The following is a 7467-nucleotide window of genomic DNA, read 5'->3' on the forward strand; positions in this document are numbered from 1 at the left end:
AGAAAAGGTGTCACATAAATTGAGACGGAACTAGTAAAGTTATTAAAACCTGAAGTTGTCTTTACTTTGACTCATGTTTTTTTCTACTTTTGGTAATTATAAAATAGTTTGCAATATTGTAGCTCGACTTAAGGTTCTGATTTTATAAAAAAAAAAAAAATTTACTACAAGATATTTTGAAATGGAATCAGTATGTTAGTAACTGAGTTTATTCTTAGGTTCACCTGTTTTTAGGGGCACATCAGTTGTTTCGGTCCAATATTATGTATTGCCGATTCAACTTATCGATTTTTGATCCTCAATGATTGGGTTTTTGCTTTGACCTTAAGCCATTCACTAGTGAAATAATGATACAAAACCAGAATAAAGGACAATCCTCTATTTTTCAATTGCTTAGAAAGGTTTTATGTCTGTGTGATTCACTAATAAAGTATTTGCATGAAAAGGATGGGTCAAAGTTTATGGATTTTTTTAGGCTTGTACTATTTTTCTTGCAAGCAGTATGGAAAACATGCAAATATGGTCAGTATCAAAATTCTACTTGTAAATATTGGTGCATTTGAAACTTTTATCTGGGCATGCCAAAAGTGGAAACATAGTAGGCCACATTTTCAGTCATATAACAAAAAAGTGTTAGTTTTTAAAAATTGAATTTGTCTTGACCAATGGCCGTAGATGCTCGTGAGGTTCAAACACATGTATTGAAGCCGAAAGTTTTAAGGTTTCGACTGAAAACTAAAGCACCCAACTATCTTCTTGGTCACGTTGGACTCATGTCTTGACTTGACTTAAGGTTCTTGTTTTATACTCTCTTCCTCCGTAGTCCGTCCTAATTTATGTGGCACTTTTCGAATTTTGAGATTCAAATAAGTTTATCTTTGACCGTTATTGTTTCATATATATTTTAAATACTTTGAAATATCAATTATTATGTCCTATAGTACTTTTTACGTTGTTTTCAAATCTATAAATTTTATTTTAAAAACTTGAAAATTTCATATCCAAATTTACAGTTAAACTTAAACTGTTTTACTCTCGAGAAACGAAAAGTGTCACATAAAATAGGATGAGAGGAGTAAAAAAATACTCTTTCTCTCTCAAAATTCATTTTGTAGGAAAAGAATCATATAACTGTTGTTATGAACTAATTGTCCCACATTGAAAAAATAGAGAAATGCAAAGGAGATTATAAGCTAAATAGGTTCTCCCACCTCTTAGACTAGTCTTTTGAGTTGAGCTCTCCCGTTTTGTTTATAACATTGGTACTTTCATTGAGAGTCCCACGCATTGGGTTTTGACTCAGAATGGTGGCCTGCGTGCCAGGAGTGGTGGCCTGGACCTAAGAGGGGGGCCAAACGTGACCAACGAGGATCGATCCATGCGTGGAGCAGCGACTCGGAGTTGTGGCCTTGGACCTAAGAGGCGATTGTTATGAACCAATTGTGTTTTCCCACCTACTAAACCATCTAATATGTCGAAATAGATAGTGTAAGATATATATTAAAAAGAAAATAAAATTTAAGATTAAAAAAATAAGAGAAAATGCATTATTTCCACTTTGAACTATAAACAAAATAGTTCAGCTATTTAGTTTATAGTTCAGGTGGAAACAGTGCATTTACTCAAAAAATAAAAAATAAATTTTAATAAAACATGCATTCTGATAATGATACATATCTAAATATGCATAAGATAAAACAGACATTGATAACTAAGGCAGTCATCGATAAATATGTTTGAATCTCTTAATTTTTACTTTTCTTTTAATTTGCTATTGAAAGATGCAAAATGACATAACTAGCCAAACCTTAGATACATGTTGCAAAATTATAGGCTAAAATATCGTATATTTTATACAACAACATATTCAGTATATTTTCGTAAAATTTGAGGAGGGTAAATCTACGCAGTTCATCCACTACCTCATATGTGAGATAATATCTATTTTATACTTACACCAAAACAACCCCTCAACCCAATAATTTTCTTACTCTCTCAGTCGCCACCCTCTCCCTTGATCTCCACTTTCTTCTCTCTTTCAATTAACATTGCCCGCCTCCACATCTCTGCCCACCATCGGTTATTTTATACTTACACGAAAACAACCCCTAAACCTAATAATTTTCTTACTCCCTCAACCATCGCCCTCTCCCTTCATCTCCTCTTTCTTCTCTGTTTCAACCACCATCATCCGCCTCTACATCTCCGTCCTCCATCGATTATTTTATACTTACACCAAAACAACTTCTAAACCTAATAATTTTCTTATTCCCTCAATCGTCACCTTGTCTGATCCCTTGATCTCCTCTTTCTTCTTTCTTTCAGCCATCATCGCCCAACTCTACATCTCCGTCCGTCTCTACATCTCCACCCACCATCGATTATTTTATACTTACACCAAAACATCCCCTAAACCTAATAATTTTCCTATCCCTTGGCAAACACCCTCTCCAATTCGTTGATCTCCTCTTTCTTCTCTCTTTCACCTCAACACCTGCCTTCATATTTTCACCCACCATTGATTATTTTATACTTACACCAAAACAACTTCTAAACCTAATAATTTTCTTACTCCCTCAGCCGCCACCCTCTCCGGTCCCTTGATCTCCTCTTTCTTTTTCTTTCAACCACCATCACCTGCCTGCACATCTCTACTCACCATCAATTATTTTATACTTACACCAAAACAACCCCTAAATCCAATAATTTTCTTACTCCCTCAGCCGTCACCCTCTCCAATCCCTTGATCTCCTCTTTCTTCTCTCTTTAAAACATCATCGCCCGCCTTCACATTTTCGCTTACCATTAATTATTTTACACTTGCACCAAAATAACCCCTAAACCTAATAATTTTCTTACTCCCTCAGCCACCACCCTCTCCCTTGATATCTTTTTTCTTCTCTTTCAACCATTATCGTCCGCCTCCACATCTCCGCCCACCTCACGTTTTCATCGAAAAAGTCTAGTTTTGTCATTATTTTAACCCTCCCCTTCCCCCGATTAAATCTGATCCACTAACTCAAGCTCTTTTCCAAACCTGCCACCCAAATACCCCCATGTTACCATCTAAATTCAAACTCTTCATAGCCGCTGCATGTAACTTGAAATAAAAATCAAATACAGAGTCCAAAGATTAGTTTGAAAAAGAATACAATCAAGGATTTTTAGGGTTCATTTGGTTTTTTGGTAAGGGTTTCGGATCGACATCCTGTTGCCGTTCAATTTTTTCGGCCAAATTTCAATCGCCTAGCCATGGACGTTGCTTGATATAGAAACCAAAAATAAGATTTCAAGATTTATCTGGTAATGATATGATTATTGCACTTGCCGAGAGATTGTGTGCTTGCCGACAAACACATTCATTTTACCATGATGAGAATTAATTGTTACTTTGGAAGATATGACAATTTTAATGATTTATCTATTTTAGGCCACTCTGTCTTAAACCTTTTCAAAACCAATGATTCTTTTGAAATGGGAAAAAAAATGTAAGGAGGTTTATGAAGCTACTAAAAAATGAAATAATGTTTATTATCATGCATGGATGGAGTATTTTGATGGAAAAGTTGGTAGTGACCATTTGGAGCATGTTGTATTTTTGACCCTTTGATTGTGCAGTTTGTGTTCCACCCTAAAACTTCTTTCACTATAATACAAGCTCTTATCCCTTGCATGTCATCTTTCTCAAGGAATTCCAATAGCACTTGCCGCTGCTATTCTTGCTAGCATTTATAGGGATCTCATCTTGCTTAAATAGTTGATTGTCTCTTCAGTTGAAAATAGTAATAATTCTTCTATATGTATAGAAGATTAGCCGCCTCTTATCATTCTCGCTCCTTTTCACTTTGTTCAGTTATAGGTATGGGAGAGATTTCACAATTCGCAGCCTAGGCTTATAATTGTCATCGACTATGGGGAGCCAAGAATTGCTAGATAGCATAAGGTGAAAAAACCTTAAAAGTGTAGATCGGATGAACGAAATAGATTTTGCACCAGAATATTTTTTGTGGCATCTTTATGCTATTGCTACTGTGAAGAACTGGGACATCAACAAATTTTACAAGGAAATGAAGGAATATGTGGTGGTTGGACCAAATATGAGAGGAGAAATCTTGATATTTGGTCGATTTATTTGAGCTGCTTAACTAGTTGGAATGGATTTGTGAAGAGTTGTATAATCCACATAGAATATGTATGCAATTTGAATTCAATCAGGAGTATGTATAATCAAGCTGATTATATCCCAATCTGAATTCAGGTCCAAATTGCATCAATACTCTATTAGGATTGTACAACTCTACACGACCTATCACAACTAGTTTAGAAGCTCGAATAAATCGAGCGAACGTCAACATTTCTCTTCCCATGTTTGATCTGACGATTACATATTCCTCCCTTTTCTTGTAAGTTCTTTTGATGTCCCAGTTCTTCACAGTATCAATAGCATAAGGACGCCACAAAAAATATTCTGCTGCCGAAGCTATTTCATCCCTCGGATCCACATCTTCTAGTTTTTTCACCTTATGTCTTCTAGCTACTCTTGGCTCCCAGAGTTGATGACAAAACTATGCCTAGGCCGCAAATTGGGAAATCTTTCCCATGCCCGTAGCTTAACAAAATGAAGAGGAGCGAAAATAATAAGAGGCGTCTCATCTTCTGCACATATAGAATCATTACTCTTTTCTGAAGATACAATCAACTGTTTAAGCAACTTCAAAATATTATAAATGGTAGCAATTATAGCAGGGGCAAGTGCCATTGAGTTTTCTTGAGAAAGATGATGTGCAGTAGGGATCAGAGCTTGTATTACAGTCAGAGAATTTTTAAGGAGAACACAAACCTCGACAACCAAAGGATAAAAAACGCAACATGCTCAAAATGGTCTCTACCACCTTTTCTTTCAAAATACTCCATCCAGGCATAATGATAAACATTGTTCTATATTTTAGTAACTTTAAACCTTCTTAAGTATTTTTTTATTTCAATGGACTTTTTGGTCGTTAAAGGGTTGAAGACAGTAGGCCTAAAACAGAGAAATCACCCAAAACTGTCATATCTTTCAAAGTAACAGTTGATTCTCTTCATGGTAAAATTAATATGTTGGTCTGCAAGTACCATCACTCAACAAGCAAGTGTGACAATATAATCATTCTGCAATAAATCTTGAATGTTGAAGTTGTAATAGCTTTAAATATTCTCTATACATTGTCACTGTCAAATACTTTCTTTTTGTTTTAGCAAATTAATATTCTTTTTCTCAAGATTCATGTGATGCCTTTCTTATTTCAAAAGTCAAATGAGTTTCTCTTTCGTGTATTTTTTAAATACCTTTTATGTATTTTGAATTGTTAATTAATATGAATATAACACTTTTTACATAGTTTTCAAAAAATTTATATCCAAATTCATAATGTATGCGTACATTACCATTCTCCCCAAAATTCAATTGTTAAATCTTACAGGATATGCTGTTGTTGTCACATGAATTGGCACAAAAGGAGTACTCGTTTTGTGTCAATTTATGGCACCATGCATACTTCAAAAGTCAATTTTCTAAAAATAACGGTAAATTCAAACATGAAATTCTTACTTTTTTAAAAATTTAATTATAGCACTTAAAAGGCAAATTCAACAGTTTTAGTCTAAACCTTTTATTTGAAATAATAAATTTAATAAATTTGTATAAAATTTATTCATAATTCAATTACTAATACTCTCTTCATTCATTTTTCTTGTCACATTTGGACTTGACATATCATTAAGAAAATAATAATTCACATGACTATTATACCACAGTATCCCATTTAATTAATGTTTAGTAGTACTAAATATTGAAAAATAATTGGGAGAATAGATAATTAATGCTACGGATAAAACAAGGAAAGTATAATTATTTTTTCTTAAAATGTCAAAAGTGATAAACAAAAATAAAAATAAAAATTTATTTTAAAAATAAATAATGAGGAAAAGTAAACGGAAGGAGTATTTGGTGCTACCCTTTGAACATGAAGCTTTTCTTTCTCTTTGGTTATCACGATTTGTGTTTCCACATAATGAATATGATAAAATAGGTACACATGTTTTCCCTATAGCTGTAAATGTTGCTAGAGGTATGAGACTAGCGCTTGCTCCAGCAGTTCTTGCTAGCATATATAGGGACTTGAGCTTGTTGAAATAGATTATGATAATTAGGGTTGTGCAAAAATCGAACCGACCGATAAATCGAACTGATAAAAATGTTATTGGGTTATTGGGTTATCGGGTTTACGATTTTTTATTGATTTTATAAAAAAAATTTATTAGGTAAACGGTTCGGTATCGGTTTTAGCTTATTAGTTATCGGTTAAACCGATAACCCAATAAGGATACACTAAGTTATTGTTTTATCCCTATTTATGTTACATATTTAAATCTCTCTCTATCTATATATTGAGAGAGAGATGGGTGTATGTATATAAATTATATGCACTACTAATTCATAATTTCAGTGATACACAAAGTATTAACCTATTCAGGGCAACAAAGACACAATATAAAATTTGGCTATTATCGTAATAAAAAGCTTAAAACATTTATAGCTTCCAACAATTAGGATTCAATTTTTTTCCTAACTAACATTCAGTTCAAATTTGAAGATTCTTGTAAACTAAAACGCATTGCGCAGGTTTTGACGGTAATTAAGATTTCATTTTTTTATATTAGTTGTTACTATTTCTATTTTATAAGTATTTTCTTATTGGTTAAATCGAAAATCGAATCGTTAATGACCAAAAATCGATAAACTGAAATCGATAAGAAAATATCTTATTAGTTGGTTATTGGTTTTACATATTTAAAAATCAAAAATCGATAAACCAAATCAATAACACGTAAAATCAAACCGAACCGATCGATGCACACCCTAATGATAATGACTTCATCAGATGAGCCAAGTAGTAATGGAGACGGACTCAACATTCTAGAATTTAGTCTTTGGGCACCATTGGTTTTTGTTCAAGTTTGGGCTTGGGAGTTGTTGGTAACTTTGCAGCAACATGTAAGAATTTGTAAGTTAAAATCAAGTTTAACTGTTTAAGGAAAAGTTAAGAATTTACCAAAAAAAGAAAAAGTCAAGCACTAGAAATAGAATACTCTCCTTCTTAAACTTCTCATAGATTTGGAACAAAGAAATTAGTGCTTACTCGGCATTCGATCCTTAACGCTTTGCTGAGAATGCCCCTACAACTCAAGCACGCAATCAAAGAAGCCACCCAAACTTTTGAAAACTCGGAGCTATTTAGCAATATACACATATTTAAAGAAATTATATATATATATATATATAGAATTTGTTTTTTTCCAACTATATAATATATATATACAATTTGCATCCAGATTAATGTTGGCTAGAGCAATCAAAACACTATACATAGATTCGCCACTATTATAAGAGTTCAGAATCTAAAAATTGTGGTAAAGTTAATTTCT

Source organism: Capsicum annuum, chromosome 7 (genome assembly GCF_002878395.1).
Source record: "Capsicum annuum cultivar UCD-10X-F1 chromosome 7, UCD10Xv1.1, whole genome shotgun sequence".
In the NCBI taxonomy this organism is placed as follows: Eukaryota; Viridiplantae; Streptophyta; class Magnoliopsida; order Solanales; family Solanaceae; genus Capsicum; species Capsicum annuum.